This window comes from Phoca vitulina, unplaced genomic scaffold, assembly GCF_004348235.1.
Source record: "Phoca vitulina isolate PV1807 unplaced genomic scaffold, GSC_HSeal_1.0 scaffold34, whole genome shotgun sequence".
In the NCBI taxonomy this organism is placed as follows: Eukaryota; Metazoa; Chordata; class Mammalia; order Carnivora; family Phocidae; genus Phoca; species Phoca vitulina.
This window is the reverse complement of record NW_022589737.1, coordinates 6651806-6678771: the sequence shown is the minus strand read 5'-3', so window position 1 is coordinate 6678771 and position 26966 is coordinate 6651806. Positions and strand designations below refer to the sequence as shown.

The following is a 26966-nucleotide window of genomic DNA, read 5'->3' as shown; positions in this document are numbered from 1 at the left end:
TTCTTTCTTTCTTTCTTTCTTTCTTTCTTTCTTTCTTTCTTTCTTTCCTTCTTTCCCTTCCTTCCTTCCTTCTTTTCTTCTCTCTTTCTCTCTTTTTTCTTTTCCTTCCTTCCTTCCTCCCTTCCTTCCTTCCTTCCTGCCTTCCTTCTCTTCTCCCCCCTCACCCTCCCTCTTTCATTCCTCCCTCCTACTCTCCATCCCTTCCTCTCTTCCTTTCTTCCTTCTTTCCTCCTTCCTCTTTTTCCTCCTTTCTTCCTTCCACACCATATTATTTCCATGAAACCGAAACACTCAAAAGGTGATTTACACTAAATCTCAGGGTTAGACTTCCTGACAAATGTCTGGTAACTGCTTAGTTCATCATTGTTCCATGGTTAGAATCTACAAGCTTATGAAGGCAAAACAAAAGCTGTCCTTGCTTCCTTAGCTCCCACATCCCTTCTGGCAGGAGTTTCCAGGCTAGCACAGGACAGGAAAGGAGGAGGTAAAGACATAATTCTTAGGGTTCAATAAACTGAAGGGACATTTCTATTAGAACTGCAGTGGCACCGAGTGACACTTCACTGAGCAGGCAGCCAGCTTGCTCTCCCTAGGAGAAGGGGCAGGGTACACGGCAGCTCTGGGGCCAGGAAGCACCAGGCTTGAGAACAGAAAGGAGCCAGCTATGTTTTCGGATCTAGCCATGTAAGGGATTTTGCAACAGCTCTTTGGACATAAGTAAGACAAATGTTGCTTATGGTTTTGTTCCCTTTGCTGCATAAAACTGTCCTCAGGGCTCTGTTCCAAACACATAATCAGGGAAGAAGAATAAAAAAGTGACAGCCATGTGCTCTGATTTGCCCCAAATGCTCTTTGTGCTCTGTAAATCTGGCACAGTGGGCAGAAAGGTACCTCCACCTGCAACTGAGATTCAGGGCTGCTGGGGTTCCCCTCCCCCAAGTTTGGGAGCAGAGCATTGGGGATCCCCAGTAGTTGCTAACTGGGGTCTCCTTATTGTTGATTGGCTTCATCAGCTCCCAACTATGTGTGAGAGCGCGCGCACACACACACACACACACACACAGCCTCCCTTAAATCCTCCAGCAGGCCTTTCTCTCCATCCCCTTACTATTCCTTGATGGAAAAAAAAAAAAAAAAAAGACTAAAATCCAGAAATCTTTTCCTCCTCTTTCCCTTCCTAGCTTTGAATGTTAGGGGGTGGCTCTTGTATTATATTATTATATCTTTGGCAATCTTTAGCTTAGACATCTGTTCAGTGTCAATTAGGTCCCAGGCATTGTGCTAAAAAGGAGAAAGCACACTCCCTGCTTTTTAAAAATCTCATGGAGGTACAAGAAATGTCCACATAGGGGCGCCTGGGTGGCTCAGTTGGTTGGGCGACTGCCTTCGGCTCAGGTCATGGTCCTGGAGTCCCGGGATCGAGTCCCACATCGGGCTCCCTGCTCGGCGGGGAGTCTGCTTCTCCCTCTGACCCTCCTCCCTCTCATGCTCTCTGTCTCTCGTTCTCTCTCTCTCAAATAAATAAATAAAATCTTTAAAAAAAAAAAAAAAAAAAAAAAGAAATGTCCACATAAACAAATCATTAAAAGAATATAATAAGCACATTATTTGCAGTGCACATGGACTGCCATGTAAGTATCTCAAAGAAAGTGATGAAAACCTCCATGAAGAGCTCATGAAGGCTCACAGAAGAAGTGATCTTTGAGCAGAGTTTTAAAGGCCTAGAGGGATTTGCCAGCAGAGAATGAAGTGAAGGTCCAGTGGGTAGAGTAACTCCTGGGGGCAAAGTCATGTCAGAACATGGCTCGCTCAAAAGGACAAACATGCAGGGCATCGGGGAAGGGGACTGACAGCAAATAAGGATGGAAAAGCTTATAAAATTCAGGACACAAGAACCTTAAACCTTGCTGTAGTGTTTGAAGCCTTATCCCGGGAGAAATGGGGAGCCATTGAAGGCTGAAGCAGAGTAGTAGCATATTTTTTTAAGAAATGTCATTCTAAAGCAAAAACCATAGTCAGAAATTGGGAAGATAATGAATCTGTTTACAACAGAGTTGAAGGATGCGGCCCTCTAGCAAAGGCAAACTAATTACCAAAAATAGGTTGGCATGAGGGACCACGGAAGGGTAAGAGGAGGAAGAAAAGGTACAAAGGATACGACCAGTTGAAATCTCTCCTCCTTGAAGGGACTAGTTTGAATCAACTGGCCACATTTGCAGGCTTGCACCCCAAAAGCAGCTTCCTCTGAGCCTAGACCCTCCTCCGTGAGCACCTTGAAGTCGCCACCCCTCCTTCCCTCCCTGGGTGACCAGCAGCCAGCTCCCCTGCCCTTCACCCTTTCTGACTCACTGTCTTCTCTTCTCTTGTCTCACTTGAGTCCCCCTCCACCTGTCTTTCTCTTGTTCTCCCATATTAATTGCTTAGATTCTGTGCCATGGGAAGCTGCTGTTAACAAAAGATTAGCCCTTTTTACAGGAAGAGGTGATTAAAAAAGGAGAGATTTTTTGTTTTTAAGGCAGATGAAAGAAAGCCCAAGGAGATGTGCATTTGACCCTCCAACATGCTTCTTCAAGCCTCCCTCAGCAGTACTTAAAGGCGCTTCCAAAGGAAGGCTTTATGAATGCAAAATGAAGTCAGTGCCTTGTGTCTGCTCCACAAGAAAGGGAAAACAGATCTTTTATATACAATATTTCCTTTATGGCTCGCACGGCTCCTCCTGCCCCAGTGATGCTGCACCACTTCAGAGGCCAGCTTGACCTTCTCAAGGTCACTCCACTCAGCAGGCCCCCTTGTGCCTCTCCCAGGGACCTGCAGAGGAGCTGAAAGGGCCAGGTTTTGTTTTCTGTTTCTCCTCAGTCACAGTAGAGTCCTTGCCCGGGGGCAGAGACACCTGAAGTTCCCAGCAGGGTGGTCCCAGTCGGTTACTATAGGACTTGTGCCCCACTCTGTGGAAAGAGGCCCCTTGGCTGTTTCTAACCAGCTCCACGCTACTCCGCCACTGGTGGGGTCCATAGATGCAGCACTCACTCGTTGAGCTTGAATGTGCACACAGGGAAGTGCCCATGCTCAGCCTCCCTTACACACTCACCTTGTGTCCTTCTGCTTCTCAGACAGCCTTTGATACTAATAATTTGCAGTCTTATTACATTTCACTTTGCAGTTAGTATTTTAGGCTGTGCACCTGTTACTGTCTTGCCGACATTAGTGATTTGTCGTGGATCGCATGTCTCCAGTGGTTAGGGATGGGGCTCCTTCTCTGCGTGTCCTGACAGCTTTGGAGAGCACAAAGAGTGGCTTAGTCACAGGGGTATCTGCTACAGTACCTGGCAGGCACTGTGCTTTGCACAGAATGGACACTAGCTACATGCTGTTGTTCCTTCTTTTCCAAACATAGGTTCTGATGCAGGTAGAGGAATCTGCTTTGTGGGGTGAGGATCCCGCTTCAGTTAATTTCTGTATAAAGGAATTGCCTCAAAACAATGTTACTAACCAACTTGAACTTTAGTTAGAATCTTTGTGTGTCCAAAGCTGTGGGGCTCTGGGCGAGGGATTTCCCAAAACTGAGGCTCGGATTTCTCATCTGTACAATGGAAACAATGCTGCTTTTTATCTCATAAGGTTCTTGCTAAGAACTTTCATAATATCACAGCAAATGTTCAAAAAGTGACCATTCTTTTTACCTACAAGCTGATCATGATAAGGGAGAGGGACACAAGATTCAAATTCCACCTAAAATGCTCTTCACATTTCTATGCATATAAATTGATGCCTTTTTTCAAGACCCTCTTCAAACACTACCCCCTAGAAGCTTCACCCAATTCTCCCTCCCCCCAGACAAAAGTAATTTCTCCTTCTTCTTCAGAAGGCCCTGAATTTTACCACTCTTCTCTACCTATGGCACTTCTAGATTATAAGTTCCTTATAGACAAGATAGGGCTTTGCCCATCTCGGTAAATATTTTGCACAAGTGAACAAAAGGAACACAAGGCATTTTGTTTCCCTCTTTCAGCAGGGAAGGGTGTTTCCAAGACCTGTTGGCCATTCCTGGGTGAGAGCAATCTCTTCTTGAAGCCTGAGGAACACTGAGTGACCTAATGATAAATAACTGGCTTTTAGTTTAGGGTAGGCCTGGAAATGCCCATTAAGGGGGGAGTTGAGGCATTGCACATTAATCCTAAACATTTCCCCTTAAACCCAAATGAAATAACTAACTGTTGCATAATTCAATAAGAAGCCCAGGCTGGGGGCTGCATTCACTTCCCGAGTAACCAGTGAATAAGTACCATCCATGAAACTATTAAGTTAATTTAAAATCCTGACAATTTAGCACCACTCTGGCGAGATAAGAACCATTTATTAAAAGGCACAGTTCATTAACCCAAATGCTACTGGCTTATTTGCTCAGAGAAAGGGGCAGGTCCAAACCCCATCAGGAGTCACCTTCTCCCCCCTCCCAAACCCCTGCCCAGGAGCCAAGCAGATCCAGGCAGTGAGGCCAAGAAGTCCCTGCTTGTGGTGTCCTGGGCAGTGTTTCTGACCATATGACTCCTTCTCCTCAATATCCAGTCCATGGGGACCATGTCTCATAGTATTTGAATTAAGGCAGAAAGTGTGACAAAGCCTGAGCTTTGAAGGTACCCAAAGCCTTTTTTTCCTGCCTTCCACCCCCACTGACTATTTTTCTTTGCCCCAGATCTCTTCCTCTGGTTTTTTGGTAAGTCTTGCCTGGACCTGGGGCATGTTTCCCACATAAATTTTACATGTCACATTTCTGTTCTCTGTCACTGGGGCTTTTGAGCATGCAGACTGGATGCTGCTATAAAATATTTCATAATTCCACCATGACATTGCTTTCCAGGGCATTGCATGCCACCCTTGTATAAAAACTGATAAGCAAAGGACAGCACAGAGCACAGGGCTCCCTTTTGTGACACTTTTTTTCTGACCACATAACATCTATTTAGGATGAAAATGCACTGAATCCCATGACAGACACGTTGAGTCACTAAGGTCCTCTCCTGAGAGTCTTGGGTTTTTTGTTTGTTTGTTTGATTTTGTTTGGGGGGGTTGTTTAAATCTAGTCTTGTAACTATTCACTAGAAACCCACAGACCACTGATATCAACAGAAAGTGGAATGTGCCTTTCAGAGTGAACCAGTACCTGGAACAGGGGACAAGCCAGGGTCTTCAATATTTACAACCTAAAATGCTAATCCCATCTCACTAACTTTAAAAGTAAACATCTTAATTTTCCCAATTGTTTTAATCAACTCAAAAACTGGTTTAATGTAGACCAACGTAACAATTTTGTGTAGGGAAAGATATCTATCTATGATGTTCGGAGTTGTTCAATGCAGGGCCCTTTGTTCATCTATGCATATTCCTAGACCACAGATTTGCACTTGGATTGCTGGGGTAGAGCATCTATCTGGTTCTCAATGAGTAATATAATAAGGGTTCCCATTTGGTAAAATATTTTTTTGCATAAATTATTTCATTTAGTTCTAAAATCATCCAGGCATATAAGGATTTCTGTACGGCCACAATAGAAATAAGAAAGCAGAGGGTAAATGAGGTTTAACAAATTTCCCAATTTCCAGAAGGGTGTTACATTTCATGTTTTGGAAGGATGGTAGCACTCTTACATTCAGAGGTACCACTTCGAAGAAGAAAAGGTGGAAGATCAAAATGTATTCCTTCATTAATTCTGACATTATTGATCAATCATCTACGTGTTACCAAACACCACCTTAAGTCTCAAGGATACAATAATAAATGAGATGATTCTTTTCCCTCTTGAACTAACATCTTCATTGGATGAAATAAATAATACAAGTGTAAACAAATTAACAAAATGACTTCAGAAAGTGGGAGGTGCTCTACGGAAAGTTGTATAAGTGATGTGATAGAGAAAGATGGGGCACATTCAAATAGTCTGAATGAGAAAGGCCTCTCTAAGAGTTGAATGATAGAAAACTGCCCTGCATGGAAAGGTCTGGAAGGAAAAAGGTCCAGGCAGAAGACATAGCAAAGGGAGAGTCCCTGAAGTAAGACTGAAGTCAGCAAGTCTGAGAAACAGAAAGGCAGATGGTTACGGGAGCAAAATTAATGAGGAAGATGGGGATATGTGGGGACCTATGGAGGCAAGGGTCAAGGCTTCAGAGTCTATGAGACTATGAGGAGGAGTGTGGATTTTAGTCAATGTAAAGGAGAAGTAACAAAGTCTGATTTATGCTGGAAAGTATTATTTGAGCTACTGTTTGGAGAATGGATTGTAGGAGGCATGAGGCAGAGCATAGGTGGAAAGCATGGAAGCAGCAAAACTGACTACCACGATGGTCTAGGCAAGATGTCTTGGTCCCATGGACAAAGGTAGTTGAGTGAAGGGGAATGGAAATGGGTTGGAGATTTACTTTGGAGTACAACTAACAAGAAATGCTGATAGTTTTGAAGTTAGAAGTTCTGAAAAGGGAGGAACAAGAATAATTCTTAAGTTTTGTGCTTGAGCAATATGTTTAAAAGGGTACCATCAAGCGATTTAGAGAAGACTGAGGGAAGAACAGCCTCCCCATGGGGTGCAAGGTGGTGGAACAATAAGCTTCATTTTGGACATATCAAATGGCAGATGTAATCTATTCTAAGACACACAATTAGCTTACATACTACTTAGAAAGGAAAAACAAGACAAAATGCTTTCAACTGGTCCTACCAGCCTTTATGGATTTGAAGTCTTTTTGTATTGCACAGGACTCGGCAATTTTCTCTGCCTTAAGGTAAAGTGTGATGGTCAACCTTATTTATGTATCTCAACAACAAGGTCATCAGCTGTGAGCATCCTTTTCTATCTTAGGTTCTATAGAGCACTTGACTGTTGTGGTCATTCTTCCATAGACAAATATGTACTTCTCTGCTCTCAAATTTGCACCTTACTGTTTTGTTTCCATGCATTTTTGTACACAAAATAATTATTTCAATGCTGAAGCATTGTGTGATTCAAAGAATCATTTCTTGAAGATATTTTAAATGGCAGTTAAACTAACTCCTGTTTTACCAACAATGCATAGCACTCAAAGAAGTGAAGAGAATGGGAGCGAGTTTGTGTCTTTGCGGGCAGTAGTGACTACACCTCTTCACTTGGCAGACTGTGGTTATAAGATGCCATTGAACATAAGATGCATCCTAATTGCAGAGATATAAAAATGTGCAGAAATAGGAGCAATTTAATGAAAGAAATGACATAATAAGTTTGAAGTATCTTTATCAATCTGGAGTCCATGAGTGAGGTCTCGACTGGAGATGCAAATTTGGCAGTCATCAGTAGATAGAGGTATTGGAAACCTTAGTACTAGATGAGATTCAGAAAAATGAACAGATACAGAAAATACCTGAGGACCAAGCCCTTGGCACCCCAGGATACAGAGATCAGGCAAAGGTGCAATCAGCAAAAGAGACAGAAGAGGGATATTTAGTGAGGTAGGAAGAAAACCAGGAGAGGGTGATGCCAGGGAAGCCAGGAGGAAAATTCTCAAAAGGAAAGAAATTGTCAGCTCTGTCAAGTGCAGCTGAGAGGTAGACTAAAGATTGGAAATTGACCACTGTATTTGGCAATATAAATGTTGCCGATGACCTCCACAAGGACAGTTTTAGCAGAGTGGTATGGACCAACGCGAGACAGGAGAGATGACCAGAGAGTGACAGGAGAAAAAGTACAGATGGTAAAGTAAAGGTCATTTTTCTGAGAAGCTTTACTGGGAAGGGGAGCAGAAAAATATGGCTGAAGCTGAGGGAGAATATGAAGCCTAGAGAAGTTGTTGATGTTACAGTTGTTTTAAAGATAGGTGATACTAGAGCAGGTGTGTGCCAATGGAAATGATCCAGTGGAGAGGAAAGAAGTAATGATGTAAAAGAAAGAGAAAGAGAATTATAGGGTTGAAATCCTTCAGTGAGGAAGGAATCCACCCAGAGCATACATGGAGAAACTGAATTTTGAAATGAAATGGGATATTTTTTTCTATTATAACAGGACTGAAGTATAGGTTTAGAAATAAGAGGCAGGTATATTAGAAGATTTGGTATCTTAAAGATGGGTTAGTTCCTGATTCCTTCTATTTCCTCAATGAAATATGAGTCATCCACCCCAAATGGGAGCAAGATTTTTTGGAAGACTGTAAACATGTTGAGGAGAGGAGTGGAAGTACCAATCAGATGTCTGAAGAAAGAAAAGCAAACCTCCCAGGAATGCATAGTAGGACTCATGGACATTGGTAAGTAATTTAATTTTAAAATGGCATCAGATCACTTTGTTCTTTCCCAGAAAGTTCCAGCTTCACAAGTCCAGGATCAAATAAAGTAGATAGGTGGTTTTAGCTCAGCTTGAGGATTTGCCAGGGAAACACAACAGAAAGAAAGAGAACCAGAGAGTTGAGCGTGTTTGCAAAGGAGTGCTTATGGGGACAAAGCATCTGTAGTAAGGAAGGAGTGAAGTGAACACAGGAGAGGGATGAAAACCTGTGGGGTGCATGATTTATGTGCTGTAACCTTTGGGACAAGGGGAGGAAGACAGTCCGTGGTGAGCAATGGAGGGTCTCGTAATTTTACATGGAAGAGACAAAGACAACCTCCAGAAAGAAGGAGGTGAGTCCATCTGAGATCAGAATATAAGAGGTGTCTCTTCTCAGAGAGTGGCAACAGTCCAGGAGGCCTAAAGTTCCCAGCGTCTGGAAGAAGTGTGAACCGGTTGGTTGGCTTTTCCTTTTATGCCATCTAAGCTTTTCTTACTGCAATTAAATTAGGTTTCACCTTCTCCAGTCCCCAAAGCCTAATGAAGAGCAGCTGCTTGTCATCCACATGGAGAATCCTTTGTTTTAATTGTGAGCTTGTATTAATTCACCCTTTAAATTTCTTTATCCTGCTGAACAACCTTAGTTCCTTGTGACAGTCCTCATAGGCTCTATGATATGGCCCTTTGATCATTTCCATTGAGTTCCTCTGGAGTACTGCAGCAGATGCCATACAAATATAATAAGGGTCCTAATAAAGTTTCAATAGTACCAGTATGACCACAGGATATCCCATAGTGTCTATACTTTTTTTTTTTTTTTTTTTTACCTTGGATTATATGCTTTGTTTTAATGATTACTTTCAGATAACTAGCATTTTCTTCCAGGTTTAAGTTCAATTCTTGTTTGTTTCAGAAAATCCTTCGATCCTGTATAGGTAGACACTTATATCTTGATTGACTCTACCACCTATTGGCCTGTGCTTCCTTTCTACAACTCCCATGAATGGGGCCCATCTTTTGTGGATATTCATGTAACTTTTTCTCTTAGTTTTTCATCTCTTGACCTCTCTCTGGAGATCTCATCTACCAAACTCCTTTTGGTCAATGGGCAAACAGGATCCTCTAAAATTTGGTTCTGTTTTCTCTATAAACTAAGGGGAAAAAATGAATTGTCTCCATTGATCATTCTCTTCCAAATACCTCAGTATAAGGTACTGAATCCTGGAGATGTTCTGTATATGGAACTGAGAAATGTAACAGCGATCACAGTAATTGCTAATCGTGGATCCAATATCTGATCATTGTAGTTATGATATTGCATGCAGTTTTCATGGTATTGCATCCATAACATTATTTATGGAATATAATCTATTCTAGGACCCTGTGAGGCCAAATTCTCACATCCATATAAATCAATGAAGATCCTTTACCCATTTCCTGCCAGCTGCCTTTCCAAAGTTGGCACTAAGTCCAGAAACCATCTGAGAAGGACTCTCAGCTCACAGGGCACACTATCCCACAATAGCAAGGTGACTTCTGCCAAGACTTTGATGACTGAGAAAGGCACAGCTTTCATCTCTCTCTTCCATCTGCAACTAAGACATCAAGCAGTGGCCACCAGTCACAGTTTAGTTCCTCTTTTGGTGAAACTTTTAGTTTAAATTAACATATGTAGGGGTGCCTGGGTGGCTCAGTCGGTTAAGCGTCTGCCTTTGGCTCAGGTCATGATCCCAGGGTCCTGGGATCGAGCCCCACATCGGGCTCTCTGCTCATGGGGAGCCTGCTTCTCCCTCTCCTCCCCACTCCTGCTCTCTCTCACTCTCTCTCAAATAAATAAATAAAATCATATATATATATATATATATATATTTTTTTTTTTTACTAATTGCCCCATTTAAAGCATCTTGCCAGAATGCCCAATATCCTCAGGAAGGAGAGACATTGGTGAGCACTAAGGACATCCAGTGGAACATGGAGAAGGAAATAGCTGCTACTGAGACTTCTAAACATCAGATATTAAAATGTAGTGTCTCTCTATATTGAATACCTAATATCAAGCACCACTATATATTCATTTATCTTTGTAGCACCACAAAGACTTAAGTATTATAGCTGATTAAATAAAGTTAAATAGCTTATAGCCAGCAGAGTGCACATCAAGTATTTGAACCCTTGTCTACTTGTTATCAAAACCTATGTTTTAACCAAAGGAAACAATCGAAAGAGACATCCCAAAAGTCTTCCCTGAGTGTAGCAAACACACTATCTCAAATACTACAGATACCTTGATGGGATTTGGGCCTTTGGTGGGAATAGATAAAGCTACTTGACCTGGGAGTTCATTCTGCGTGTGGCCTGGGGATGCTTTATATGGCCTCTAGGATTTTGTTTGTTAATTAAAGAATTTTCTGATCACTAAATATTTTTGGCTTTTGAGGTTTTTAAGGGTTTTAACATCTATCTGTATCTATCTGTCTATCTATCTATCTATGTATCATCTATCATCTTTTTCTCTCTCTCTCTCTCTCCCTGCCACTTACCCTGTTTTTCTCTCTCTGTCTTTAAGCTCCTGTCTGTTTCTACGTGTGCCTCACTTTTTTATCTTCTGTCTCGGTGTGGGAGAGGTGACTATGGTTGAGGAGGTTTAGTAACAGACTTCAGAAACTTAAAAGGCCCAGGGCTAGGCCCAGAGAGAGGAAGAAGAAACTAGTTTTACTCCAAGCTCAAGGGAGAGAAATTAAATAATAAGGAACACATGTCCTATACTTTCTAAAATATGCCTTACTTTAAATCCTGTGGTCTATCATCCCCATAAACATATCTGTACTTGTTGGAACTTTGGGGCCAACTAATAGTTCAGCACATGGGGTTTTTCTGGGAACAGATAACCTCAGACTTCTTTCTCTGGCATCCCTCCCTGGTCACCAGATTTCAAAAAAAGAAAAAAAAGAAAAGAAAAGAAAAGAAAAGAAAAGAAAAAGAAAGAAAAAAGGAGGGAGCAAAAATGTGTTCTGTGTCTATAATGTATGGATACTGTTATGTATATTCTGGCATTTGATCATCAAAATCATCTCATAGTTGACAAAACTAAAGCTGACAGAGAATAAATAAATTGTTCAAGGTCAGATAATAAGTGGTAGAATCAGGATTCAAACCAAGGCTTCCCAAGTTCTGTGCTTTTGATTGACACTGCAAGATTTTAGAACAGAGACACTGTCTAAAGACAAACATTGTGCATCTGGAAGGAGCTCCTCTGGTGCTTTAAACTTCAGAAAAGGCATATGGTCTTTAGCATAAAGAGATAAGTACCCTAACATGAATCCTCAGGAAAGCTAGTAGAAACAGAAACTGGGTTGCCATAGCTTCAGGATAGCTGGTAAACCTGAGGGAACCTGAAGAAAGATTGAAGAAAAGGGACAGGTGATATCCTAATCATCTATTTATTACAGCTTTCTTATCCTACAATACTCTAAGTTTGTTGGGTCCCTTTGCAGCTTCCCTGTGCTAACTGGGGGCGGGGGGTGGGGTGGGCATGATGGTTATATATCCACCTTTTTTCCTTCACTGCAATGTGCTATCAACAGAGACATATTAAGGAGATTCTGTCCCATACATGTACTAGGATAAGCCTTATGAAAATGATGTTATGGGACATCTAAATGGTTGAATATTGGCAAATTTGCACGGTCCAATTTAACACTGTAATCATGATTATGCATAAACTTTTCCCTAATCATGCCAGAACACAGAGCCTCCCACCTATTTCTGTGCAGCAAGAAGAGCCAACCCAGTGATTCTGGAGAGCCAGATAGATGGTAAAGAAGAGGGTTCCGAGAGTCCTACATTCTCCCTCACCCCATAACTGACTTGTGAATGGGTGGTTAGGATAAGAGCAAGAGCTGAACAAATAAGGAGCATAACCTGACTCATCATTCTTCTCAAATCTCAGGAAGACACTGGGTGAAGGAGGTGGTATGTGCATAGTGCAAGAGATAGGCTTGGTGGCCATACTTCCAAGGCTTGAATCCCATCCTATCACTAGCTTCTGCATGAGCTGAACCTCAGTCTTTTTGTCTGTAAAATTATGGTAAACGTAGCACCCACTTCATAGAAACATTGTAAAAATTAACAGAAATAATACATGCATAGCAATTAGGATTATACCTAGTAACTAGTGGGCAGTCAGTAAATTTAAACTATTGTTATTATTGGAGACTATTCCTTTGGGTTGTAAAGCCTTCAAGTCTTTACTAAAACTTACTGCAGTCCTGTTCCAGCTCTCAATATTCAGAAGGGTCACCCCATCTCTCTTCTGCCACTTGGATATCCCTATAAATTAAAGAGGGCAGGAAAGATCCAGAGGGCGATAACTGTGCGTTCCCAGAGGTTCTAGCTGGGAAAAAACTAAGGGTGCCTTCCTTTTAAAGTACAATGGACCCTAGTTTGGGGTGGGGTGTGAAGAGGGAGGCAAGAGTTTTAATAGGGTATGGGATCCATATGCATATCGAGCACTGTGGGCAGATGGAATAGATACTTCTCAACATATACCACTCACATTTTCTAAAGACATATGGATGATGCTGTATTTAATTGCATACACAGTTTACAAATGCTACATAATTTAGGATGGCTTTTACTGTGTTTTTTTCTCAATTATTGCACACTAAAAATCAAATTAATTCTATGTGGACATCCAACACATTTTTCAAGCCCTATTACTTAAAAATATGGAAGACCATCATATAATGGAAGAAATGTAAAACCAGGAGAGAAAAGACCTGACTTCTGGTCAGAGTACTGCTCTTCTAACCCACCACGGGGTCTAGAGTCACTTTACTTCTCTATGCCTCAGTTTCCCCTGAGTCAAGAGATTTTGTGGTAATAGTATTTCTAGTGACCTGGTCTAAGGAAACAATCGTAAAACTGGAATGAGGCTATATTCATGACGACATTCACTAAAACATTATTTATACCAGCCAAAAATTAGAACAACATAAATGTCCAAACATAGGGTAATGGTATTGTACATCTACTTGATGTAATGTAATGAAACCAATTAAAATTATGTTCACTAATACTATGTAACGGCATGGAAAATTGCTTCTGATCTATTCTTAAAAGAAAAAATGAGATATAAATGATATGATTATAACTCTATAATAAAAACCATGGCAGAGAATAAGGAAAAAATTGGAAGAAATACATTAAATGAAATTGTGCATGAGTGACTTTAAATCTTTTAAAACTACTTTTGTATGGTGTCCAAATTATATTTAATAAGGATACATTACTTAAACTAAACAAAATACATCAATAATAATCAGCTGGGAAAGTTGGGGTAAATGTTTCTAAGGCCCCTTCATTTCTGAAATCCAGCAGCAGTCTTCAAGATTTAAAGACCTAATAGGTTTGTGGAAGCCCTTTCAAAGGCATCCAGCACCACACAATTATAATGCCTTATTATTATTAACTCGCACCAAGCAAGAACGGACACAGATCCATTACAAAAGCAAAGTAGGGAAATAAGAAAGAGGCAGATGACACCATATTCTACTTGCTGTGAAAGCTCTTTTTGGTTGGAATATTCTTGACGCAACCTTTGGAAGAATGAATTTTACACAGCTTTCTGCCATGCAGCCCTCTCTGCCCTTTGTGCTGACATAATTGTCAAGCAGGTTTTATTGCATTCTCAAGTGATGGGCAGAACAGATGGCCAAAGCCCAGTCTGGGGACTGGTGTCTGCTTAGAGTGTCAGTGATGCTTCGCAGGGAAGGGGTAATAGAGGTATGGCTGGCCCTGTAAGGAATGGGGACTGGGACCGCACAGGTAGGGAGACTAAAAATGTAAACGGAGTGGCTGGCTGGCTTCCCTGTAGGAAACCACATGGAAGCTGATTTATACGTTGCGATGCCAATGTGAACGTAAGCACAATGGGGAATCAACCCAGGAAAGTAGATTTTTAGCCCAAATCATAGGTCACTGGTTATAATCCCCGCCAGAACAGGAGCAGCTGAAAAAGTAGGTCTTTATTTTATGCAAGATGGGGTGTCACCTCATCCTTACTCATTAAGAGCTGTGGGAGTGGGCAAAACAAGATGAATACTGAAAAAAAAAAATGCCCGGACTTAAATTCAAGAGATTTGGGTTTGACCTGTGACCCTGCAGTGTCCATAAATCTCAGACTGAGCACACTACCTCTTTAAGCCTCAGTTTACTTATCTATAAAATGAGGCTAACCCACTTTGGAAGAGTATTATAAAGGATTAAATGATATCATCTATGAGGTGCCTGGTTCCTGGTAGGCCTTGAGGGGTCATCTCAGTTTAATGTGTGGATTTGAGACAGCCTTGAAAATAAGTTCAAGTCTATAATTCCAAATGCCTAGTACAAAAATGGGTGGTTTCAAGAGAAATCAGGTGATTAGTCAAAAATGAATTAAATGTACATTTTCTATTTTCCTCATCTATTTGTGTTTGCTTTTTTTAGAGTTCTAAGCTCTAGGACATCATGTTTGACAAGACAAGAATTTAAGAGCACAGCTGGTCGAAGGGGCCTGAGTCACTGGCAGGGCCCTTTGGGCAGACTCATGGATCAAACAATAAAATCACAATATTTACTAAGATCAAGGAGCCTTAAAAATACGAAATCCAAAAATAAAAGAAGTGAGGCTTAGAGACATGAAGAGATTTGCTCAGAGTCTTACAGCTAATAGCAGAGTGGATATTCACATTTAGATTCCCCATTCCCAGTTTAACATACTTTCTACGACATATTTTGATGATTCAAATACATTTTTCTGGCTTGAGAAATATGATATGAACGCAGCAGTATGGAGGTTGGAAAGGATCCATACTCATAGGTATGAATGATGACAGGGGACTGCCTCAGCAAGAGGTCGGGATATGTATGCGGAGGGGCAGATAAAGGCAAGAACTGATTATCAATCATGACACCTTGCCTTGATATTACCAGTTTTAAAAGTTTAATATAATTGCAGCTCCATTTAATCCTTACAGATTTCACCTTATCAGTTGGGTGGGACAGATGTTTTATAAATAAATTTATAAATGAAGTATTTATTTATTTATTTTTATTGGAGTTGGTACAATTTTTACATTAGTTTCGGGTGTACAATACGGTGATTCCACAGCTCTATAGGCCGTGCTATGTTCCCTACAAGCGTAGCGACCACCTGTCACCATACAATGCTATTAGGAAACCGTCGACTCAATCCCCTGTGCTGTGCCCGTCATCCCCATGACGTATTCAGTCCATAACTGGAAGCCTGTGCCTCCATTTTGTAGACGAGGAGGGAAGTTAAATGTTCTTCTTGTGGCAACAGGGGGGCAAGTGGTGAGCTTTCTTGACCCGAAGAAAGAGAATTCCTTACATGACCTCTTCCAGCGCGCTCATTTGGAGCCTATTCTTGAGTGTTTGAAGAGTCACATGGATAGTTTCTGGCGTGACTTACCTCTGGAGCTCTCTGTGGTCCGTCAGGTTTAGGAGCTACAAAACCATGGCGTGACACTGGGTCAGTAACTCCGCTCAGGATGTTGGCTTGGCCCTGGGAGTCCAAAGATATCAGAGAGTGTGTATCTGCCTGGAACTTTAAGCCACTAGGCATTTTTTTAAAGATAAATACAGGCAACCAAAGAACAAACTGGGTTGACATCTGGTGGTGGGGATAGGGGGTGGAGGACAAAAGAACAGAGGAAATGAACCAGGCTTTATCAACTCCACCATGCCTTTCCCCTGGTGGGCAGCAACTAGGTACCAGCCACTTGCCTCTTTACAGTTTTAACTAAAAGGAGCATTACAGAGGTGAATTAACATTTAAAAAGAATGTAAAAACTCAGAGCTGTTCTAATGATGATTAATGGAGAGCTATAAGGGGGCCATGACCTGCTAGTGTCATTAAATGGATTGGCAGGTTTCTGAGCATTAATTATAAATAGCCACAGGAGTTCTCCTGCTTCACAGAATGATGATAAATCCAAGTCTCGGAGAGAGAAGAAGAAAGGAAAGCAAAGAGGGGAAAAAAGTTTGCCTGTAAGTGTCTGCCCATGTGTTGTGGGGAGGAGGAGAGAGCAGAGGGAATGAGATAAATGATAAATTAGACCCTGCCAGTCAATCACATTTTCTAAATGTTTTATGTCCCAAAAGCTATAAAAGCAATATTCCTTTCTGCCCTTATTGGAGCCATTTCTGTAGAGCAATCACATCAGTTTCCTTGGGGATTTCCACTGAAATGTGCTTTGCCTTTTCTTTTTATATTTACTCTCCAGCCTGTGACCAAGGGAGGGTCAGGGTCCGCATACAAATGGGCAGGAGAGAGCTCCAGTGACCAGGAAAGGCAGGCAGGGGGAGTGGGAGGCGCTGGCTGGGGGCCCTGGCTCCCTCCACTGCCCACAGCAAAGTCACCAAGAGCAGAGGCGCTTTCCATTCATCCTGGCAGGGTCTCAGTGAACAGGCCAACGGCCTGATAGGATAGACAGTGAGGACTCAGCACAAATTGTGCTGACTTGACAGACCGCAAGCATCATGAGGGCAAGGACGGATTTGGGGTCTGCTTTATTCACCGCCAGAACCCAGAGCGGTGCCTGGCACATCAGACGCATCCCGTGACTTCCAGACGGAGAAGCATTGCCATCTCAGCCCATGTGCACGGCCGTTGGCGGAGAGCTCCGGGAGCCTGGGCTGGGCCCTTCTCCCCCGGGGTGTCCTCCTTTGCCATCTACCCGTGACAAGACTCCTCAAGGTTCGCTTACTATCCCTGGTGAAGAGATGCAGACGGAGATGGGACAGGGAGGGAGAGAGAGAATGAAAGAAACACCCCCAAACTAGGATTTGGAATAATGGGTACTTCTGGACGATGTGATACTTTTTGTGCGTCGTTACTTTTCAAGGCTTTCGGCTGCAAGTCATTATTTCAGCTGATTGGAAAATGGTGTTGAAAGACCTGCTTCTCTGGTACAATTTTCTTCATATCCTATTAGTTGCAATACAATTACAGAGGATACATCAATTCCTGGCCTGCCCGCCGCTGCCGCTGGAACCGCCTATTAAAAAGCGGCCTTATTAATGGAATTGTACATCTAGGATTAATCGGCTTGCGTTGGCCATTTACATTTCTCATTCCACAAGCACTTTTGTTTGCTTAATAGGCTGAAGGAGGTAGGAAATGACACAACAAAAGCCTCTCCCGATGGCCACGCGTATCACTGGTGGATTTAATATCCCCTCCTTCTTTCATCCTGAAGTGCTGCATAGGGATAAGATCTGGCACATGCCACTAGGGAAAAGCAAGGCGGCAGCGAAACAGCCATTGGTGGGCAAGCAGGAAGGAAGGAGGGGCTGAGAGAGAGGCCTGGGCCAGAAGAAGGTCTTTGCGCTTTGGAGAAGGAGCACAGGTTCCGGTTTTCCGCCTACCCTGAGAGGTTCACCTGGGAAGAAGCAGCACCTTGGGGACAAAGGCCAGGAAAGCAAGGTCCCAGTGGCAGGGCAGGAGGAGCACAAGGAGGCAGTTGCCCTGCTTTCGTGGGACGGACGCACCCTCCCCTGTGCCACGAGTGACTTCTGCAAGTTGTCCTTTATCCAGGCTGCTGCATTTTTGTTAATCCTCATCTGGCTCCCTGCCCATCTACACATTCCTCCATCATTTCCCTTTAGGGCTTAGGGAATAGACGTAAGGCTAGTGGATTCCAAGTCACTCTACTACCAGGCCAAGCCAAGCACAGTGTGACATGGAGGGGCGTGGGGGGGGGGCGGTGCGGGGATGGAGGAAATCACGTAGGTCCAGTTGGCTCCCTTTTTTTTCTGTTGGTATGGGTAACTTAGAACTGACAGCTTGGGATTTCTCTCCAAAACTTGGGAAGGAAAATGCAGAGCATCACGGCAGAATCTTATGTTCCCTGGATTCCAAAAGATGAACCCCCAGACAGCTGTCCGCAGCAGTCTGCCTAGGAATGAGTGTGCCAGGGAGAGATGCCAGCCCATCTGAATGATAATCCCTGACTGCAGGGGAGTGGTGGTGAAAGCAAGGTAGGAGGGAGGTGAGGATGCTCCAGGCCCTTCCTTATCCACCGGACTCTCTGAGGGGAGCCATAGTAGACTCTCAACTCCTCCTCCACACACTGGCTTACTGTTCCCCAGGACATCAGAGAGTCTTGGACACCCCAAGGAAGAATTGTTAAAAAATATTAGAACTTGGACCTTTTCATCAAACCTTATCTCCAGAGAGTTTAGCTTTTCCTTTCCAGAACAGGATGGGGACAGGGAGGAGGGACATGTAGGGCATCAAGCCCCTGGGAGGGAGTCCAAGTTGTTGATGGACAGGGAGCGGATTTCCTCTCCCTAGGCAGGAGCCACACCTCCCAGCCAGGGCCAGTGCCCACCGGACCATCGTCTTCTCCTGTCCTCCTTCAACCTGCTCCATGAGGTAATGCTTATGAAAGCTCATCCTTCTGACAGTGACGCTCTGCTGAATTTGCTCCTCCCTTGGTCTCTGGCTGGCTGGCTTCTCCCACGACCCAGGGAGGTCTGTGAGGTCTGAAATGCCGGACAGCTGAGGCACATGAAGCCCAGAGTGCCTTGCCCGGCAGGGGCTCTGTGGTTCAACAGAGGGCTCCAGTCTCAGGGAGAGCATTACCCCAGCAGCAGAGTCCATGTATGTTGGAGCGATGTAATATAGTATGACTTTTCGCTTTAATGGAATTTTTCTAGACCACCAGGAAAAAAGACTCCATTAACCACACTACAAGGGCCTCTACTTATTAGTATTTTAGAACAGTGGCAAAACATTTCGTGAATCTAATTATTGCTGACAAATATGAAAATTGAAATCAAAGTTAAATTTTCAGCTACAGTGCCTCATATGCCAGCCCTTCTCTGACTTTGACTACTGCACCAGCACGTTTATTCTTCCAAGAGTTTCAGCAGAAGATTGGCTATTTTCCCTCTCTCCTCATACCGCTTGCTTGCTTCCCGCAGCCCCTCAGCCCACCCCTGGCTCGGACCCTATATATTTTGAAGCATTAAATCTGACATATTCATCTTGGTGGCTGGCACGAGCTAACTAACTTCATGTTTACTTGTCACAGATACAGAAATGGGCTGAAGCTGCTTCCCTCTCCCCACTCTCTCTCCTTCCACCCCCAGTCCTAGCCTTCCTTTTTTTTTTTCAGATAAAAGTCATTTGACTGATTTCAAATTCCTCGTGATATCAGGACAGAAAAAAAAGGACTTGTCAACACCTTTCTTTCTTTTTCCCTATTAAGCATACTGTAAAAATCAATCCCTTTTGTCACTTCACTCTGCTTGCGAGAATGTTTAATGGATGTCAAGGGAGCTAATGATCGCTGGTAGAAAATTCATTTTAGATTTGCTATTTATAAAGTACTCAGTACTCAGGTGGGAAATTAACATGAGGCAAGGAGTCGGGTGCGGTGGGGGGAGGGAGAGGAATATAGAACTGGGGCCCTGCCAGGCTGGCAGTTGCTTTGTGTGGGCGGTACCTGAGGCGTTCTGGGGGCAGAGGCCGCATGTGTCAGAGATGCTGGGTGGGACAGGGCAGAGAGCATGGGCTCAGGAAACCTCCAGACCTGGGTAAGTTGATCTTTCTGAGCCAAGATTTTCTCAGCACTAAAATCATATCTGTAACACCTAGCTCACAAGGTTGTAGAAAGGATTAAATAAAATATCACACATAAAACATTTACCAGTGCCTGGCACTGAGTACCAGTACATGTTTAATAAATGTTAAATTTCTTTCTCTGTAGCCCCATAGCTCTGTGAGGGGGTCAGGACAGGACAGGTCAACACAGAATTGCTCCAGGATCTGGAACCTGCCGTGGGTGCACTCATGCACGAGCCCACGTCAGAACCCTGAGCATCCATCCCCTGGCATCTACAACATCCAGGTGATCAGATTAGCCGGTGGTTGTCAAACATCAGGTGAGCGTCAGAATCCCCTGGAGGGCTTTTCAATACACAGACTGCTGGGCCTCATTTCAGAGGTTCTGAAAGTCTATAGGCCAGGGGCAGGGCCTGAGACTCTGCATTCCTGATAAGTTGTCAGGTGATGCTGATGATGCTGGTCTAGGACCACACTTTGGGAACACAGAGGTTAAGCATACAAACTCGACTGTCTCCTGAGAGAGTGTAGCCCCACTGTCTAACCAGCGCCGCCCAGATAAAGCGACAAGTCCTTCCCCACCCCTGACTTACCCACACCCCCTCAAACCAGTATTGGACTCAGAAGTTTGAGGCAAATCACTTAGTTCTAGTTAATTCATTTCCCAATTTTACATCACTGGCCAAGCAGGAGAGGCAAGGGCTGGCGTTAATTTTCTGGCTTGCTGCGGTATGTAGCCAAGCCTCAGTTTCCCCTTTACATGGCTGGTGCCTCAAGTGCTCAGATGGATCCACTTTGTCCCCCCGATGTCCCCTCAGTTGCACATGGAACTCCAGGTCACGAAGCTCCAGTCTACCCACACCCTTCTAATTTCTCCTTTTCCTGGCCCTTCTCTTGGATACTTCTCTGTTATATTTGGATTAACTGCAAATCTCCTTTGATTACTCACTCTGTTGAAACAGACAACCTGTTGCCACGTGTTTGATTACTGAATCCCAGGGGAGTTCCGATTTGTAATGCAGCCAGTTACAGTACACTTGGCATTACACACAGTCATTGAGCTGCTAATTCATTGTCTAAGAAGTTGCTTTTCAGTTTCTGATTTTTCAATAATAGGCTTCTCACGAAGCCCTTAAGCTTCGGAAATAGGCCAAAAACTGCTTTTCCAGTCATTTACATAAACACAAGCGGATCAGGAGGGAGAAAAAATGGAATAGTTTTACACGTGATTCCTGGGGGCCCTGGAGCCTCGGTGGACAGCACGTCAAGGCTGCAGGTCCGCAAAAGCACCGTGGGAAGTATGCAGGCTCTCAGAAAACCTGACACCAAGGCGAATGAGAAATCCTGAAATTTCTCCTGACGCCGAGGCTGCCGCTTTGCTGGGGCTGGGCAGATATTCTGGGCACCAGCAAATTGTTCTGTCAGCAAGCCGCTCCCTCAGCTGCATCTTGTTAGGGAGTCTGTCACTCATTCCCCAGTCACAGCACCACAGTCCCACCTCTGAGGTGGCGTCCTATCACCTGGGACAGGTAAGGAGGTGGTGTGGAAAACCTGCCCAGGAGACAGAGTCCTGAGGGAGGGAGCTCCATCTCCCTAAAGCTTGCTCCATATTTTGGCTGTGGGGGATGTGGATTCAGGGCCTGGCCCTTATATGGGTGCTCCCTTACTTCAAGAGGGAGGAACTTTCTGGCCTGCAGGCCACTTTCAACCACCATCTTGTTTCTTTCTCTCTTCTCTCTCCCCCCCCCTTTTTTCAAATGTAGATTTTACAAATAACCCAATGAGCCAGAAAGAACAGCCATTCTTTTTCTTCCCAGACAAATCATTTTCCTCTTCTTTTTTTTTTTAAAGATTTTATTTATTTAACAGAGAGACAGATAGCGAGAGCAGGAACACAAGCAGGGGAGTGGGAGAGGGAGAAGCAGGCTTCCGGCGGAGCAGGGAGCCCAATGCGGGGCTCGATCCCAGGACCTGGGATCATGACCTGAGCCGAAGGCAGACGCTTAACGACTGAGCCATCCAGGCGCCCCTTTCCTCTTCATTAAAGAGTAAAGAAATAGACTACTATAACTTTTACCTTTTAAACACCTAATTCCGACCAGGCTGTTTTCCTTGCACACCTAGCCCTTAAGGGACAAAAGGGAAGGTGCCAGATAAAAACAGAACAGAAACAAGATGCCCAGTTAAATTTGAAATTCAGACCAATAGCAAATTTTTTTTTTTTAGTATAAATATATGCTGTGCATAATAAAAAACTACTTGTTGCTTATCTGGAATTCAAATTTATTGGGCATCCTGGATTTTTATTTGCTAAATCTGGCAATCCTAGCAAAAGGGAATATTCAATTTCTTCGTTTAGATATTTTCATAGCTTACATACCACCAAGCTTGCTTTGTCCTGATATTTTGTTTTGTTTTGTTTTGTTTTTTCCTGAGGTGGGTATATTCAAGAGAAACTGCCACCCCTCCCATGAGGGCAGAACTATACACCCCACACACACACACACCCCCAGAGCCCAGACTAGGAGTGGCCCTTCCAGTCAGAGCTCCCTCCATCTGTGTTCACCATTTCTCTAAGTCAGTGGTTCTCCAAATTCAGCATCAACCACCTGAAGTGCCTATTAAAATGCACGTAGCTATGTTTCAGAAAGCCCCAGACTTTCTGATTCAAAGACCACACTTGAACAGCCACAACTCTAAGGACATTGTGTAAAAACAAACCCCTACTTCCTCCCCATGGGCAGACGAGGCACAAGGAAACTGCTGTGAGGGATCTGCTTGAAGGCTCAGTATAGAAATGATGAAATAGAGTAGATCTCAAAAATCTTTGTCCTCCCTTTCAGCCTTTTAAATTCTTTTCCTGGCCTTATTTATTCCATCATTCCATCTTCAACATTGAAACAAGTTAGGACAGTGTTGCACTGGGCTAATCCTGAAGGAAGGACATCCCTGACAGAGATCAGTGTGTGCAAAGGCACTGTGTTGTGGCAGGGCGTTAGTATCCAGGGTCAGTGCCTGGGGTCAGTGGGGCAAAAGGGCAGAAGCAGAAGGGTGCCGGGAGACAGAGCAAGAAAGGGGCTGGGGCAAGATAGGCAAGGGACTTCTGTACCAAGTTAAGGAACTTGGGCTTTTGTCTTGAAAGCCAGCCATATGGAGCTAACAGATATTTTAAGAAAGGACTGAGGTGACGAAATTTGTTTTTTTAGCAAGATAATTAATTATTAGCAAGAGAGAAGATGGACTCACCTGAGGAGAAAAGTGGTAGCAAGGGACCTATTTAGAGGCTGCATTAGTTTAGCAAGACATGGCTGGAGCTTGAACTGAGACAGGGCCCACATGTAGGAAAGGAGGGAGAGATAGATACAAAAGGTCACTCAGAGGCAGACCTGAACTGAGCTGGGGAGTGATTATAGGGGCAAGAGGGGTGGAGGGGGGTGGAGGGTGAAGTGCAGTCCCCAGGTTTCACAAGCATAATTCAGTGAAACATGGAAGCTACATTCCAAGGAAGTTTAAATATCCTATTTTACAGATGGGGAAAACAAAGGCTCTAGGGAAAACACACACACACACACACACACAAAACCTCAATTCCAAAAGTCAGAGTTAATGACAGGGCTGGGATGAGAAAGAATATTCTGACTGATGTGAGAATCAAGAAATATGGTCTATGTGGACATGCTCCGCAAACCGTAAATATAAAACTGTGTCTGGTGTAATTCCTTCGAGAGTTAACTCAAGAAAGGAGTTGGGAGGTGAGCACATGTTTGAGAGATAGTCTGCTACCATCTCCTAAATGGTAGGACCATAACGATAAAAAGAGATGAAAAAATCAGGTAGGAGTGGATCAGATTGTATATTAACATCCAGAGAGAAGAGAATGTCATGAGGAAAGGAGGGAGATTTTGTGGAATCCCGAATCAGCCCTTTTGCCCATTACACAAGTCACTGTTTTAGTCTTTTTCTGCTTTCTGGAAAACACAGCCTACAGGTTTATGGACACATGTGTGAACATGTACACACGTGTGTGCAAACACACATCTTCCCCAAATTACACTCAGAGAAAATCAAAGCCATTGAACGCAGACTCCTTCAACTTCCCACAACCAAGGTGAAAGGTTTACCTGAATCCAAACTGTGCAAGGACAGCTGATTCTCTCTTTTTCCATTTTTCTTTATTCTGATAAAGTTCTATAAGTTCTATCCTGTAAGTTCTATACAACACAAAATTTACCATTTTAACAATTTTAAATGTGCAATTCACTGGCATTAAGTACATCCACACTGTTGTGCAACCAGCATCAGCATCCATCTCCAAAACTTTTTCATTATCCCAAAAAGAAACTTTACCCATTAAATAATAACTCCCCATTTCTTCCTCCCCTCTGCTGCTGGAAACTTCTATTTTCTGTCTCTATGAATTTGCCTATTCTAGGTACTTCATATAAGTGGAATCATACAATATTTGTCCTTTCATGTCTGACTTCTTTCACTCAGCATCATGTTTTCAAGGTTCATCCGTGTTGTAGCACGTGTCAGAATTTCATTCATTAATTACATTAAGGCTGGATAATACTTGATTGTACGTATGCACCATATTTCTTTCATCCATTCATCCACTGATGGATACTTGGGTTGTGTCCACCTTTTGCCTATTGTGAATAATGCTGCTGTGAACATGGCTGTACAAATATCTGAGTCCCTGCTTTCAAATTTTTGGGTTTTTTGGTATATACCTAGAAGTGGAATTACTGGATCATATGATAATTCCATTCATAATTTTGGGGGGAACCACCAAACTCTTTCTCACAATGTTTGCACCACTTTACTTGCCCACCAGCAATGCACAGGAGGGTTCCAATTCAACTTCTCCATATCTTCGTCAACATTTGTTATTTTCCTTTTTAAGTTTTTAACAATAGCCATCCTAATAGGTATAAAGTCATATCTAATTGTGATTTTCATTTGCATTTCCCTAATGACTAGAAATGTTGAAAACCCATGGTTAGATGCCACAAAGTATGTGGTGATACCTTAACCACATGTGTGTTGTATGGCCCAAGGGCTTCTTCCACCCTTGTCTAGGGGAGAGCTAACATTCCCTCCTGTCATACAACATGCTAATTGCCTCCTAACATTCATACTCCTCTTCTTCCATGAGAATAAAACATTACAACAGCCAGGAACAAAGTGGAATGTTTCTGTGGTTACACAGAAAAACTTCTATCATATTTAAGCCACTTTTATTGTGTAGTTTCTGTCATTTCCAGTTGAATCCAATCCTAATAGGAATTCTGAAATAAGTTTCTTCTTCCTTACTTTATTTTTTTAAAGATTTTATTTATTTATTTGACAGAGACACAATGAGAGAGGGAACACAAGCAGGGGGAGTGGGAGAGAGAGAAGCAGGCTTCCTGCTGAGCAGGGACCCTGATGAGGGGCTTGATCCCAGGACCCTGGGATCATGACCTGAGCCGAAAGCAGACGCTTAACGACTGAGCCACCCAGGCGCCCCCCTTACTTTATATAGTAATGCAATTTGTCTTTCTCCTTGTCTTCAAGATTCATTCTTTTACCAGTGCCCAACTTTCGCCACCCTTCACACCCTCTCCTATTCCCTAAGGGACCTCGCTTGGTCAGTCATCTCCTGGGTCTTCCTTTCCTCCTTCCCTTTTAGGAGCACCTGCCCTTCAGCATTCAAAGAGGTCTTTCCCATCTTAGAAAAGCAGCAACATCCTCTCCAACTGCAATTCCTCTTTGTTTCCCCATTTCCTCCCTCTTGTTTTCTTAACAACAGCAATAACAACAACCAAAAAAAAAAAAAAATCTTTTTGAAATAATTGCCCACATTTTCTATATTCTCACCTTACTTTTGTCTCCCCACACTAGGTCCCCACCCCACAAAACTGTTCTCCCAAGGGGACAGAAGACCATCTTTGTTGAAGCTCAGAGGTCTCTCCTGAGTTCCAGATCAGTGTAGCTAACTTCATATTGGATAGCACCTCAAAAATGCCTATTAGGCATCTTCAAACCCATCATGACTCAAACCGCATTCATCACCATCTCCCTAAAACCCACCTGAGCATCATTTATCCCAAAACAAAAAGTTTTCTTTCACTTCCCTTTATTACTTATCATCCTCTTTTCTCTCCATCTCCAAGTCATAACCCTTCTACCTCCATAACAGTTGAATACTCCCAAATCTCCCCATCTCTGCAGCACTCATGCTCTCATTAACTTACGCCTGATAGGCTGCAACATCCTCTAGAAGGCTCCTTTGCCTCTAGTTTTGCCCCCAATTTAATTCATTTTCCACACTGTCATTAGAACAGTATTTTAACATTTTTAAGTAAACCAAATGTTACTCAACAAGTAAAACTGCAAATCTGATCATGTTACTATTGGACATGCAACCCTTGAACACACTTTCTTCTCTCAATATAAAATCTTTAATAGGAAACATAAGGCCATTCAAGCTCTGACCTCTGCCTACATCTCTACCTACACTCTTGTCTTTCTACCTACATCCCTTCTCCTTCATCCCCTTGAGCACCAAAACCACACATACACACTCCATCTAGCCAGACTGGATATTGGATTCCTGAATTCCTACCATACTCTCCTGACTCTAGGCCTTGGCATATGCAGTCTGCTATACTTGTAACATTTATCTCTACTCTTACCTGGTTACATACAGTCATCTTTGTGTCTCGGCTTTCACATCTCTTCCTTCTAGAAGAATTTTCTGACCTGAAAAACCCCCAATTGCTGCCATAGCAAACAACACTTGCTTTTATCTCAGCACTTACCATGTTGTATTGAATTGTCTACTTCGCTGAGTATAAGAAATCTGTTTTGTTGTTGTTTATGGCTTGCATACAGTAAGGTATGAATAAATCATTCTGGAGTGGGTGAAATACAAATGTAAGTAAGAACTTGGCCATGCCCTTGGGTCTATTATATTGCTTTTTTTTTTTTTTTAATTATTCACCTTGATGATGTGGAGATTTCATGTCTATATCATTTGAGGATGACATAAAGCTGGTGGTGACAACT

At 43.0% G+C, this 26966-nt stretch overlaps 1 protein-coding gene and 1 non-coding gene across 2 annotated transcripts in view; both read right to left on the bottom strand.

Annotated features, from left to right (window-relative positions):
- NTM (neurotrimin) overlaps positions 1–26966 on the bottom strand; it is a 953201-nt gene that overhangs the window by 913899 nt on the left and 12336 nt on the right. The window lies entirely within an intron of this gene.
- On the bottom strand, positions 24904–25029 carry LOC116645948. Its single transcript, XR_004302059.1, has one exon. It is a non-coding gene; the product is annotated as a U6atac minor spliceosomal RNA (small nuclear RNA).